Source organism: Peromyscus maniculatus, chromosome X (genome assembly GCF_049852395.1).
Source record: "Peromyscus maniculatus bairdii isolate BWxNUB_F1_BW_parent chromosome X, HU_Pman_BW_mat_3.1, whole genome shotgun sequence".
In the NCBI taxonomy this organism is placed as follows: domain Eukaryota; kingdom Metazoa; phylum Chordata; class Mammalia; order Rodentia; family Cricetidae; genus Peromyscus; species Peromyscus maniculatus.
This window is the reverse complement of record NC_134875.1, coordinates 21,357,910-21,372,418: the sequence shown is the minus strand read 5'-3', so window position 1 is coordinate 21,372,418 and position 14,509 is coordinate 21,357,910. Positions and strand designations below refer to the sequence as shown.

At 43.2% G+C, this 14,509-nt stretch overlaps 1 long non-coding RNA gene across 2 annotated transcripts in view; it reads left to right on the top strand.

Annotated features, from left to right (window-relative positions):
• The window catches only part of LOC143271026 (uncharacterized), a 73,366-nt gene extending 62,427 nt beyond the window's left edge, over positions 1–10,939 (top strand). The window contains exons 2-4 of one of the 2 annotated variants that reach the window (XR_013048290.1): positions 7,957–8,033; positions 9,654–9,736; positions 9,986–10,939. This is a non-coding gene — a long non-coding RNA (uncharacterized LOC143271026). Of the gene's footprint in view, positions 1–7,956; positions 8,034–9,653 lie in introns of both variants that reach the window. The other variant, XR_013048289.1, reaches the window with a different exon arrangement.
• Positions 10,940–14,509: the final 3,570 nt, after the last annotated feature.

Here is a 14,509-nt window from a genome sequence, read left to right as displayed (position 1 = left end):
CTACCTTCCACTCCCCTCTTCTCTCTTGCTTTCTTCTCTATGATCTTCTCTCTTTGTCCTTGTGACATCTCTCTACCTTCCACTCCCCTCTTCTCTCTTGCCTTCTCTATGATCATCTCTCTTTGTCCTCGTGACATCACTCTACCTTCCACTCCACTCTTCTCTCTTGCTTTCTTCTCTATGATCTTCTCTCTTTGTCCTTGTGACATCTCTCTACCTTCCACTCCCTTCTTCTCTCTTGCCTTCTCTATGATCTTCTCTCTTTGTCCTTGTGACATCTCTCTACCTTCCACTCCACTCTTCTCTCTTCCCTTCTCTTTGATCTTCTCTCTTTGTCCTTGTGACATCTCTCTACCTTCCACTCCCCGCTTCTCTCTTGCCTTCTTCTCTATGATCTTCTCTCTTTGTCCTTGTGGCATCTCTCTACCTTCCACTCCCCTCTTCTCTCTTGCCTTCTCTATGATCTTCTCTCTTTGTCCTTGTGACATCTCTCTACCTTCCACTCCCCTCTTCTCTCTTGCCTTCTCTATGATCTTCTCTCTTTGTCCTTGTGACATCTCTCTACCTTCCACTCCCCTCTTCTCTCTTGCCTTCTCTATGATCTTCTCTCTTTGTCCTCGTGACATCTCTCTACCTTCCACTCCACTCTTCTCTCTTGCTTTCTTCTCTATGGTCTTCTCTCTTTGTCCTTGTGACATCTCTCTACCTTCCACTCCCCTCTTCTATCTTGCTTTCTTCTCTATGATCTTCTCTCTTTGTCCTTGTGACATCTCTCTACCTTCCACTCCACTCTTCTCTGTTGCCTTCTCTATGATCTTTTCTCTTTGTCCTTGTGACATCTCTCTACCTTCCACTCCCCTCTTCTCTCTTGCTTTCTTCTCTATGATCTTCTCTCTTTGTCCTTGTGACATCTCTCTACCTTCCACTCCCCTCTTCTCGCTTGCCTTCTCTATGATCATCTCTCTTTGTCCTTGTGACATCTCTGTACCTTCCACTCCACTCTTCTCTCTTGCCTTCTCTATGATCTTCTCTCTTTGTCCTTGTGACATCTCTCTACCTTCCATTCCACTCTTCTCTCTTGCTTTCTTCTCTATGATCTTCTCTCTTTGTCCTTGTGACATCTCTCTACCTTCCACTCCACTCTTCTCTCTTGCCTTCTCTATGATCTTCTCTCTTTGTCCTTGTGACATCTCTCTACCTTCCACTCCCCTCTTCTCTCTTGCTTTCTTCTCTATGATCTTCTCTCTTTGTCCTTGTGACATCTCTCTACCTTCCACTCCCCTCTTCTCTCTTGCCTTCTCTATGATCTTCTCTCTTTGTCCTCGTGACATCTCTCTACCTTCCACTCCACTCCTCTCTCTTGCTTTCTTCTCTATGATCTTCTCTCTCTTTGTCCTTGTGACATCTCTCTACCTTCCACTCCACTCTTCTCCTTGCTTTCTCTATGATCTTCTCTCTTTGTCCTTTCCACGTCCCTCCAACTTCCACTCCCCTCTTCTTACTTGCTTTGTTCTCTATGATCTTCTCTTTTTATCCTGTTCGTGTCCCTCCACTTTCCAATATCTTCTTCTCTCCTGCTTTATTATCTATGATCTGCTCTCTTTATCTGTTCCAAGTTCCCACAAAGATGGAAGATTATAGAGAAGAAAGCAAGAGAGAAGAGGGGAGTGGAAAGTCAGAGGACATAGAGAGTATAAAGCGTGGGGATCATAGAGAAGAGAGCAATCCAGAGAGTGTAAGGTGGAGGGATGAGGAAAGGATAGAGAAGACCGTAGAGAAGAAAACCAGAGAGAAGAGCGGAGTAGAAAGTGGAGGGACATGGAAAGGATAAAGAGAGAAGATCATAGAGAAGAAAGGAAGAGAGAAGAGGAGAGTGGAAACTCAAGGGACCTGTAAAGAAAAAGAGAGAAGTTCATAGAGAAGAAAGCAAGAAAATGAAGGGAGTGGAAGGTGGAGGGTCATGGAAAGGTGAAAGAGAGAAGTTCATAAAGAAGAAAGCAAGAGCAAAGAGGGGAGTGGAAATTGGAGGGTCGTGGAAAGCACAAAGGGATAAGATCATAGAGAAGAAAGCACAAGAGAAAAAGGGAGTGGAAGTTGGAGGAACATGGAAAGGACAAAGAGAGAAGTCATAGAAAAGAAAGCAAGAGAGAAGAGGGGAGTGGAAAGTGGAGGGACGTGAAAAAGATAAAGAGAGAAAGTCAAAGAGAAGAAAGCAAGAGAGAGGAGAGTAGAAGGTGGAGAAAAGTGGAAAGGACAAAAGGAGAAGATCATGGAGAAGGCAAGAGAGAAGAGGGGAGTGGAAGGTAGAGAGATGTCACAAGGACAAAGAGAGAAGATCATAGAGAAGGCAAGAGAGAAGAGGGGAGTGGAAGGTGGAGGTGGGTCACAAGGACAAAGAGAGAAAATCATGGAAAAGGCAGGTGAGAAGAGGAGAGAGGAAGGTGGAGGAACTTGGAAAGGATAAAGAGAGAAGACCATCGAGAAAAAAGCAAGAGAGGAGGGAAGTGGAAAGTGGAGGGACCTGGAAAGAATTAAGAGAGAACCCCATAGAGAAGAGAATAAGAGAGAAGAGGGGAGAGGACAGTGGAGGGACCTGGAAAGAATTAAGAGAGAAGATCACTGAGAAGAAAGCAAGAGAGCAGGAAAGTAGAAAGTGGAGGGACATGCAAAGGACAAAGAGAGAAGATCATAGAGAAGAAAGCAAGAGAGAAGAGGGGAGTGGAAAGTGGAGGGAGGTCGAAAGGAAAAAGATGAGGGAAGAGAAAAAAAGAAGGAAGGGTGGGAGCAGGGAAGAGGGGGTTAGAGGAACGTGAAGGGGAGAGGAGGGAAGTAAAGGGATGAGGAAAAGGGAGGACTGAGGGAAAGGGAGGGAAGAGGAAGGAAAGAGGGAGAGGGAACATGAAGGAGAAGAGAAGAGGTACGGAGAGGGAGCAGGAGTGAGTTGGGAAGTGATAGAAAGAAGGAAAGGGAGAAAGGAATGGAGAAGATGAGGGAAGAGGACAGGTGTAGGGAGAGGAGGGAACAGGAAAGAGAATATAAGAAGGAAGAGGGGGAAGAGAAGTAAAATTGAAAGATGAGGGAAGAGGAGCAGATGTCAGGAGGGAAGAGGGAAAAGGAGGGAAGAAGAAAGAGGAACAGGGAGGGAGAAGAGAGTAGAGGATGGAAGTAGGAAGTGGAGAATAGTGTGAAGGGAAAGGAGGAGGTGAGAGAATGGAAGAGGGAAGATGAGGGATGAGGAAAGAAGGGAAGTGGAAAATGAAGAAGAGGGATGGGGAGAGAACAGGAAAGAACAGTGAAGATTGAAGGGAAAGGAGAAGGAAAGTGTAGGGAAGAGTGAAGAAGAGGGAAAGGAAGGGAGGAGAGAATAGCTGCCTTGACACCTGCTCGGGCTTCTACTGTTCTACACAGCAGCAGTCAGCATCACGTCTTTATCATCATGGTCAGCAGGTTTAGTGAGACAATTGGGAATTTTTAAAGTGAGGAATTAGATAAAAGAGAGAGTTGTTTTCCAATTTTAAAAAATGGAAAACACTATTATGATGGAGAGATAGGTCTCTGTATGATTACATGATGCACAGTTTGAAAATGGAACAATTATATGAGAGGATAGTTAATTGAGATGGGATTTGCATAATGTGAATTATAAATGTTTGATCATTATTGTTTTATCATTTAAAAAGTTGGTTAATATGAGTGCCAAGATAAAAGCTTTAGAAAAACTTATTAAAATAGATCATAGAGATATTCAGACTCAGACAGAGGAATTTAAGGAGAACCAAACTCAACATTGTATTATGAGCTTAGAAAGGAACAGCCTAAGGTTTTCAAACAGCCAACCTTAATTTATACAGTAACCTTACAGGAACTGCTAAATGATAGAAATCCCCAAGGCTGTGTAAGAGCTGAATGGACCCCTGTGCAAATGCTAGATTTAAGGAGATTCAAGGAAGTGATAGTCTCATATGGCATGCACTCACCTTTTGTGAAGTGATGTTAAACTCATGGTCAACTTGTAATACAACTATTCCTCAATAGTGGAGGACCTGGTGGAAAGATGAGGCTAAGACCAATGAACAATGAAGTAGGGCTAAAGGTATGGAAATCTCCCAAGACCAACTTCTTAGAGAGGTAGATTATGCTAATGTACAAAGACAATCTCTATATGATGACCACACCCTGGCTTTATGGCACATGGCAGCCTTGAATGCTTGGGACAGAATTGAAGAAGTAGGAAAACTGAATCATTTACTGAAGTTATACAGGGCCCAAAAGAAACCTTCACTGATTTCTTACAAAGATTGACTTCAGCAGTAAATAGACTGGTACCAAATTCAGAAGCTAGACAAATAATAATTGAATCTCTGACTTTTGAAAATGCTGATGCACAATACAAAAGGGTAATAAGATCATTAAAAGCAAGATCAACACCCTTAGAAGAATGGATCTGAGATACAATATTGAATCTCATAACCATGATGATGCTTGGATAGAAAAGGTGATTTCCAGAGGTTTGAAGAGAATTGAAATGTTAGGTGTTTCAATTACAGTAAACAAGGTCACCTAAAAAAGGATTGTAAACAAGCATTCTTAGAAACAATATTTTTGTGAGAATAATCCCGACACAATTCTCCTCCCTTCTGGAGTATGCAGAAGGTGTGCCAAAGGCAGACATTGGACTAATGAATGTAGATCAATAAGGGACAGTCAAGGTAACCATTTGTCATTGGGAAATGCCTTGAGAGGCATCTCACAGGTCCCCATATCTAATTTGGCTCAGTCATTTCCTGTCATCATGGAGGAAACTCCTTCTTAGGGCAATTAACGAACCTAATGCCTATTGTAAAAAGCCATACTGCTCTGGATGATAGAACAGCTTTAGAAAATGAAACAAAAATTTCAGGAGAAATCATAAATCAAAATTGATAGATTTGATTAGATTTGAACAAGAGAGACCACTTGATTAGAAGAGGTGATAGTTCATCAACCAGTGTGATCATTCAATCTAAACTAACTTATAAGACTAACAAATGCTTTTCATTTGATCAGATATAACTTGCCAAAAGGGAACCTCTCCAAAATTAGGGTTGGGGAAGGGTTTTGTTCTTGTATTTTCAGGAGAATGAAGGCATCCAGCTAAGGATTCTGAAGACCAATGGACAAATGATACATCTGAAGGAAAAGGACAAATCATACAGAAAAAAAAATGTCTCAAGAAAAAGAGTAAATTGGCCTACTGATAGATCACATTTTCAACAGGATAAAATTTCATAAATCTTCCTAAATGTTTATTTCTGCTGTTCTCTAAAGACATATAAAGCAAATGGTCTTTTTGTAGTACCAGTTCAATTGAATATTAAAGCTGGCTTTGGAGTTGGAGTGTGGCTCTCTCTTTCTCTAAACCAATGCATATTTGTTAAAGTAAAATCCAAAATCTATATCTTATGTCAGAAGAGCCACCTAAAACAGTTCAGAAGAAAAACCAAATTTAGAGAGTATTCTGTTGCTACCAATCTGATTCTTTGGTTTTAATTTGACTCTTTAACACTTTTCTTAAGGTACAAATATTATCTCACAATATATTGTGTATGTATAACTATTACATGATATTAATGGCCTTATAGAGTACTCACTAATTCTAGAAAAATGCTTCATCTAGCTTTCTGTACATGATTTCAGGCTTGATTCTCTAACAGGTAACTATGAATTAAGCTTTTGCTCTGGATGTACATAACAAATATTGATCCTTTAACCTCTTTGAGAGCTGCTGCATATGACATTTAAAATGTTTAACTTTTCTGCAAGGAACCATGACCATACCTAACAATGACATTTGAAGTATCCAAAAGGATGATGGGGCCCCACAACAATGATTCCACATGGATCATGATAACATCACTAAACTGACAAAAACCACCTAAAGATCTGCTTTGGACTACAGACTGCTTAGGACAATGTCAAGGTGGCTAGCTGAGATGATCCAGCCTCAGACTACTCTGGCCAGGACTTGAGACAAGCTCTGCACTTTCCTATTACATAGAGAATGGACAATAAATGATACAACTACCTCTCCCAGGACTTGACAATTAACCTAAAGTTTTCTTTTCAGGATTCCTTAAATATACCATCACCGCCAGACAGCAGGAAGTAAATTTAAGAACATGACACATGCATTCCCAAGAGATGGGTTGGGTGGTTTTTGGTTGTTCAATGGGTTATGGCTATTTGTCATTGTTTAGGGTGGTTTGTTACAAGTTGTTATTGGTAATCATCAGGGAAAATGCTGAACAAAGGTGTTTAGATTCATGGTTCTTGTTTTGAAAAGAAAAAAGGGGGACATAGAAATGATAGAATAGAGGCTGTGGGACTGGCGGGTGACAAAGATTTGTCCTGACTGTGGGCAAGGCAGAAAACTCTAGCAACAGTACATTATTGAATCTACTCTGAAAAGAAACAAGAGATATAGAAATAGGATAAATGCATAGATTATTGAATCTAATTTTAAAAAGCAACTATTTGTTTTAAATATTTTACATTGACATGGATCTTTGTATATTGATACACAGTTGAGATAATTTTTAGAACATACTGTACAAACATTTCTAATCTTGTTTAAGGTATTGTACCTGTATCACTCATTTAACAATGTAATGCAAATTGCTAGTCCTCGAAAGTTATTATTGCAAACTATTTAGGATAATAAAGAAATGCAGGTTAGTAGTCACCTATAACAGTTAAACTTTTAGTCATGTTAGATATGTTTTCAAGGTCAAACATATATATATTTAGATATACAGGAGGTCTTTAAACACTTCAAAGATCTACAGACTATGGCATTTAAGATGTTTTAATAACAGGTTTGTTGTTGTTGTTGCTGCTGTTGTTGTTGTTTTGTTTTGTTTTATGATGAGGCATGTCTGCTCCTGGCTGCACCAATCTACTTTGGAGAAGATGAATGGGCATCAACAAAACTCTACATGGAGCTTACTTTCTTTGTGGTGAATTATGCCACTGGGCAAGAAACTGCCGTTGCCTCAACTGCTGACATTATTCTATCCAAATTAGATAAGCAGGGCAGAAAAGAAAGTGACTGCCAAGCTTTGTCAAGACAAAGCAGGACAGTCCTTCAAATATCCTGCCTCACAGAAATGTCTGTCAGATATTCTAGACCTGCAGGCTAAAGATGGATGCCCCAACATTACAGAGGAAGCTTGAGTGATTGTCCAGGCAGCCAACTGTTTCTGTCATTTCTCACGTTTTTTGGAAGTCACTTGCTTGCACTTCCTGGTTACTCTACTCAGGTAATATTATTTCCTTCTCAGGTCTCTGATGGAGTTGAAGACTTATAGCTAGTTTTCCTTGTTACCAGATTCAGAAAAGAAATTCACTAATGAGATATAAAGTGTATAAACTTGAGAGACATTAAAAATAATTTTGGTAATGCAAGTTAGAATAGAAAGTAAATTGGGTAAAACCTTTTGGATTCACCAAGATAGGATAGATATGGAGTATTTTCTCTGAATTTGTCAAGAGTTAATGGACTAGATATTGTTGATGTCTTTATTGACTGTATATATTGTATATAGTGATTACACTTATTATATATACTTTTTCTTTTATTAGTTATAACCTTTTTTATTTTAGACAAAAAAGGGGAAATGTAGTGACATTTTGTTTGTGCTCTAACAAACAAAGCTTACCTGGATATCAGAGTGCGGAGCTAGCCACTAGAGGCCAGGAAGTGGTGGTACACACCTTTAATACCAGCACTTGGGAGGAGGAAACAGGAAATGATATGGCTGAGCAGAGAGAAGAAGTAATAAGGTGGGGTGGAGACAGGAGCTCAGCCCTTTCAGTCTGAGGATTCTTAGAGGTAAGTCTTTTTAGTGGCTGGCTGCTCTGCTTCTCTGATCTTTCAGCTTTCACCCTGATATCTGACTCTCAGTTTTTATTATTAAGACCCATTAAAATTCATGCTACAGCAGAGATATTGGAAGAGTGTGGACAATAATGAAAGAAGACTGAAGAAGGAAGAGGTAAGCGGGTACATGAGAGAAGAGGATAGAAGAGAGAGGAGGAGGGAGGAAGAAAGAGGAAGGAAGAGGAGGGAAGAAGAAAGAGAGAGTAAGAGAGAAGTGGATAGAGCAAGGAAGAGGACTTAATGCAAGAAATCCATGGAGACTGTTTAAAGGGCAATGAATTTATTATGGGCAAAAACTCATATACAGAACAGAATTGACACAGATTCTAGAACACTGTTCTGGCTGCTTGGATCAGTCCCACAGTCAAGTCCCATGAGGGAGTGAAGAGAGAGATGCATATGTGCATCTCAGGTCTTAAGGGTCCATGAGGCCACACCCCAGGAGCATGTACTTCAAGGTCATAGGCCAGTGGAGCAGTTACCTGCTGCATCTCTGGGAGTGATGCTCCAAGGTCATAGACAGAATATCTACCCAATACAAGAACTGATTAGGGAATAGGAGAGAGGGGAAAGTAGAGATGGAAAGAGGGGAAAGGAAGGAAGAGGGAAGAAAAAGGAAGGGGGAAGAGGAGGAAAGATGGATGAAAGGGAAGTGGAGTTATGAGAATAGATAGGGAAGGGAGGTTAAGAGGAAAGAGGAGAGAACAGGAGGGTAAAGGGAAGAGAAAGTAAAGAGGAAGGGGAGGAAGAAGAGAAAAGAGGAAGAAATAGAAGGAAAGAGGGAAGGTGAGATAAGAGGGAAGAAGATGTAAGTGGAAAATGAGGGAAGAGAAGGCAATGGGGAAGAGAAAGGAAGAAGGAAGAGAAGTGAGGAAATAATAGAGTAGAAGGAAGAGGAGGGGAAGTTATGAGAGAAGAGGGAAGAGGAGGGAGGGGTAAGAGGAGTGAAATGGTAAGGGGAGGTGGGAGGGATGAGGACAGAAGAGGGAAGAAGGAGAGATAAGATCAGGGATGATTGAAGAGGAGACAAGAGGGAAGAGCAGGGAAGAAGGAAGTGGGGGGGAAATGGGAAGAGGAGGGAGAAGAGAAGAAGAGGGAGGAGAAGGCAATTGGGAAATTGAATAGGAAAGTGGTGTGAGGAGGGAACAGGATTGAGGTAGGATAAGGAAGACTGAGAGACCGAGAGGGAAGGTGAATGAGTAGGGAAGAAGGAAGCTGAAGGAAGAGTGAAGGGGAGGGATGAGGGGAGAGGAAGGAAAGGGAATGAGAGGGAAGACAGAAGGAGATGAGGAAGAGGGAGGGAAGGTGGAAAGGATGTGAGAGCTGTGAGAAGGGAAGAGGAGAGAGGGAGGAAGGTGAGAAGAAGGAAGAGGAGGTAAATGGAAGAGGGAAGAGAGGGAGAGAGGAAAGAATGCAGGAACTGGAGGCAGTGGAAGAAGTAGGAAACAGTAGGGTCTAGGGAAGTGCAAAGAGGAGGGAAAAGGAGGAATAGGAGGGAAGAGGGAGGATGAAGGTAGGGGAAGGAGGGAAGAAGGAAGTGGGAAGAGGGAAGAAAGCATAAGTGGGAGGAGGAACGGAACGAGGAGGGAGCAAAAAAGTGAGAGAATAAAGAAGGGAAGGAAAGAGGAGAGAGGAGGGGAGAGGGAAGAAAAAGTATGAAGGAATGGGAGGAAGGGGGAAAGTCACAGAAGAGGGAAGAGGAAGGAGTAATGGGTTTTCTGTATCCCAATAATAGGTTTCTCTTCTGATGCAGTAAGCCAGATCAAGCTGAATTAAAAAGTAGAAGACCAGGTTTATTCTGGGCAAAGGAGCTCCCAGGTGAGTCCTCAATCTCCCAGAGACCAAGGTAGGGGAAGGGACAGGAGAAAACTACATGGCTGAACAAAAATGGGGCATTTTTGTACCCTGTAGTCAAGGGGCGATGGCATGTCTGCCACAAGCTGGGTTTTTGCCCAAGTATGATATGTTTTGGGTGGGGACTTGGGCAGATGTTGGCTTTCGGGGATGAGCTAGCACAACCACCATGAATGTGGAACTGGACTTTTTGATAATTTTTCTTTGTTGAAGAGTCTCTGAGGATGGAATTTGGAGAAGCAAGAAAGGAGCAGAAACAAGCTGGAAGTTCCAACAGAACAGGAAGTACAGAAAGGAAGATGAGGAAAGCGAATGTGATGGAGGAAAAGGAGTACAAGAGAAGAGAGAGGATGGAAGAGTAGGCAGTGGAAAAGGGCAGGAAGTGAGAGCAGAGAGGCAGGAACAGGAAGGAGCATAAAGAAAGGAGAAGGGATGAAAAGTAAAAACTGAAGTGGTAGGAGGGAAGAGGAGGGAGAAGGGAAGACAGCAAGTAGGGAATTGGAGAGAGTAGGGAAGAGGAAGGAAGAGGAAGGAGGAGGGAATAGGAGAGTGGAGGTAATCTGGAAGAGGAGGAAAGAGGAAACGGAAGTAGAGAAAGGAGAAATGAGGGAGGAAGACAGAAGAGGAGAAAAAAGAGAAGACAGAAGAGAAAGGAAGACAAAGCAGAAAGGAGATAGAGGGAAAGAAGACATGAAGTGGGGTAGGGAAAAAGAAAGAGGAGAAAACTAGAAAGTAAGAAGAGAGAGGTGAGAAAGGAAGCGAGGAGAGAGGAGAGGAGGTAATAGGTTAGAGGAGGTACAAGGAGGGGAGCAGGAAGAGGGGGAGATGGAAGAGAAGGAAGGAAGAAAGTAGGGAAGAAGAAGAAGTAGGAGAGAAGAAAGGGGAGGGGGTGTAGAAGAGGATGGAGATAAGAAGAAGGAGAATGTATGAGGTGAAAGGAGAGAAGATGAAGGAATAGGGAAAAGATGGAAGAGGAGAGAGAACAAAGAGGAGAGAGAGGGAAGATGAAGGGCATGGGGAGAGGAGGGAAGATGATGGGGTAAGGTGAAGAGAAGAAATAGGAGGAGAGAAGAGAAAGGAGGTGAGAGAAAGCAAGAAGACAGCAGTGTTAGGAGAAGAGAGGGGAAAGAGAGAAGAAGATGGAACAAAGAAGAGAAAAAACAGGAGGAGAAAGAAAAAAGAGGATAGAGATGAAAAGAGAGATGATGAGGGAGGAGAAGGAAGAGAGATGAAGGAAGAGGTAAGAGGAAGGAGGTGGAAATGTGAGGGAGGATGGAAGAGAAAATGGGAGAAAGGAGGGAAGAGGGAAGAGGAGGGATAGTGGAGAGGAGAGACTACAGAACATGTAAGATGCCTACAAGGGAAGATTATGGAAGAGGGGAGAGGAGGGATAAAAAACAAAGGGGAAGAAGAAGAAGAAGAAGAAGAAGAAGAAGAAGAAGAAGAAGAAGAAGAAGAAGAAGAAAAGAGGGAAGAGGACAAAGGAGGGAGGAGAGAGGAGGGAAGAAGATGGAAATGGATTGAGGAGGAGGGGATAGGGAAGAGTAGGAAAAGAAGAGGACCAGGGGAGAGGGAAGAGAAAGGAGGGAAGAGGATAGAAGAAAGAGGAGGAGAGAGGGAGGAAGAGAGAATCAGGGTAAAGAGGCAAAAGTGGGAAGAGGGGATAAGAGGAAGGACAAGCAGAAAAGAGAAGAGATGGTTAGAGAGACAAGGAGGGAAAAGGAGGAAGGAAGAGGGAAGTGGAATGTTGAGGGAGGAGGGAAGAGAAAGGAAGAGTCAAGAGGAGGAAAGAGGAAGGATGGTTGAAGTGGAGGAAAGACAATGATAAGTGAAAAGCATCTACAAGGGAAAGGGACAGAATTAGGAAAGGGAGGGATGGGGAAACAGGAAGAGGGAAGGGGGAGGGATAGTGAAGAGGAGAGAAAACTACAGAATAGGCAAGAGAGGCTACAAGGGATGATTCTGGAAGAGTAGAGAGGAGGGATAAAAAAGAGGGGTAGGAGAAGAAAAGAGGGAAGAGGACAAAGGAGGGAGGAGAGAGAAGGGAAAAGATGGAAAAGGATTGAGGAGGAGGGGATAGGGAACAGTAGGAAAAGAAGACCAGGAGAGGAGGAGAGAAAGGGGGAAGAGGATAGAAGAATGAAGAACTGGAAAGAGGAGATGGTGGAAGATGGAAGGAAAAGTAAGAAGGAAGAGGAAGAGGGAAAAAGAGTTAAGAGAGAAGATGAGATAAGTGGAGGAAGAGTGAGGAGAAAAGAGGAAAGAGGAGGAAGGAGGAGGGAAAAGGTGTAAAGTGATGAGGAAGGATGAGGGAATCAGAAAAGACAGAAGGGAGGGGAAGAAAAGTGAACTGGCATGCAAGGGAAGGAAGAGGAGAAGCATCAAGAAAAGGGAAGAGAAAAGAAGAGGAGGAGAGAAGAGGGGGAGGAAGGAAGAGGAGGGTGAAATGAAGAAGATGGAGTAGGGAAGGAGAGGGAAGAGAAAGAGGAAGAATGAGGATGGAGGGCATCAAAGGTAGCAAGAGCAGAGAGAAGTGAATGCTAGAGTTAAGAGGAAAATGGAAGGATGGAAGGGTAGGGAAGAAGTAGGAGGGAAGAGGGAATGTGAGTGGAGGAAGAAAGGTAGAAAGAAGAGGCAGAAAGGGGGAATGAGAGGGTGGAGGTGAGAAAAGGGAAGAGAGAAGGGAAGGGCAGGGGAGCAAAGAGAAGGAAGTTGGAAAGGGGAGGTAAGAGAGATGAGAAGAGAAAAGAGCAAAGAAGAGGGATAAAGGGGGAGTAGGAAAGAGGCAGAAAGAGGAAGGGGAAGGTATGTGGAGGGAAGAGGGAAGAGGATGGAGGAAAGGAAAGTTGATGGGAGAAGAGAAAAGAGGAGGAGGTAGGAAAGGGAGTCTCTTAGGGTTTCTATTACTGTAAAGAGAATCCTTGACCATTGCAACTCTTATAAAGAAAGCATTTAATGGAGGCTGGCTTTTACAGGTTCAGAGGTTTAGTCCATTATGGTGTCAGGAAACATGGCAACATGCAAGCAGACTTGGTTGCTGAAGAAGTTGCTGAGAGTTCTACATCTGGATTGGCATGCTGCATGAAGAGTGAGTCTGGGCCTGGCTTGCACATTTGAAACATCAACTCCACCTCCAGTGACACAAGTCTTCCAATGAGGTCACACCTACTCTAACAAGGCCTCGCCTCCTACTAGTGCCACTTCCTATTAACCTGTGGGGGCAATATTCTTTCAAACCACCACAGGGAGATAGGAAGAAAGGGAATGGAAAAAATTAAGGGGAGGGATAAGGGAGGAGGGAACAGGAGAGAGGAGGAGAGAGGAGAAAGAGCAAAGAGAAGGAAAGAGGAGCAATGAGGGAAGAGAAGAGAGAAGATGTGAGAAGAAAAGAAGGAAGAAGAAAAGAGGTAATAGTAGGGAGGAGGAGAGATAAAACTGGAGAGAAGAGGGAAAAGGAGGGAGGTGAGAAGAGGAAGGTGGAGAGAAGGGATGAGGATAGGACGAGAGGAAAGAAGAGGAGGAAGAAGAGGGAGGATGGAAGAAAAGGGAGTGGGAATGGGAAAAGAAGATCTAAAAATAGGATTAGTGAAAGTGAAAAGAGAGAGGAAGAGAATTGAAGGAAAGGGAAGGAGAGAAGAAGAGGGTAGAAGGAGGAGGGTGCTGAAGAAGAGGGAGGTGAGAAGTAAAGAAAAGAAGAACGAAGAGGAAAAAGTGGGTAGAGGAAAGAATAGGGAAGAGGAGAAAAAGAGGAAGATGGAGGGTTGAAGAGTAGGGAGGAGGGAAGAGGGATGAAGAGGAGAGAAAAGGGAAGAGGGTATAGAAAGAAAGGAAAAGAGGAAATAAGTAGGAGGTGGAGGGAAGTAGAAATGAGAAGGATAGAAGAAAAGGGAAGTTGGAAGGGAAGGGAGGGAAGAGAAAAGTGGAGGGAAGAGGACAGAAAATGCAAGGGATTGAAAGATGGAAGAACAGAGATGAGGGAATTTAAAGGAGTAAGGAGGAATAGAGAGGAGGAAGGAGGGAAGAGGAGGGGAAGAAGGGGATGGAGGAGAAAAGGAAGATGAACAAAGAGCAGGAAAGAGAGGGCAGAAAAGGGACAAGGAAGAGAAAAGAGGAAGGAGGAGGAAAGAAGATGGAAGATGAAAGATGAGGGAGGGGAAGAGGGAAAAAGAGGGAGGAGTGAAGCTTGGGAAGGTTGGGTGGAGGGAGGAGAAAAGAGAAAAGGAGGGAAGAGGATACATGGTGGAAGAAGATAAATGAGGGAAGAAAAGGAAAGAGCGGGAGGAGGAAGGAGGAAAGAGGAGGAGGGAGAGAAGAGGAAGGAGGAGGCAAAATGGAAGCAGAGGCTAGAAGAAGGAAGAAGAGGAGAGAGGAAGGTGGAAAGGAGAGGTAAGGGAGGGAGGATGGAAGAGGAAGATGTGGAAGAGTAGAGAAGTGGAAAGAAGAGGAGGGATGGAAAGCATGAGGTAAGGAAGAGAAAGGACAGAGGAAAGGTTGGAGGAGGGAAGAGGAAGGAAGAAGAGTAGGGAAGAAGGAAGAGGATGGGGGAGAAAAAACAGGAGGGGGAGAATTGAAAAGGAGAGTGGAAGAAGAAATGAGGGAAGAGTGGGGGACAGTGAAGAGGAAATAAGAGGGAAGGAGACAAAAGGAAGGAAGGAAGAAAGAGAAGGGGAGAAGGAGGAAAAGAGAAGAAGGCAGAGGGTAAGGGAGGAAAGAGGGAAGAGGACGACAAAGAAGAGA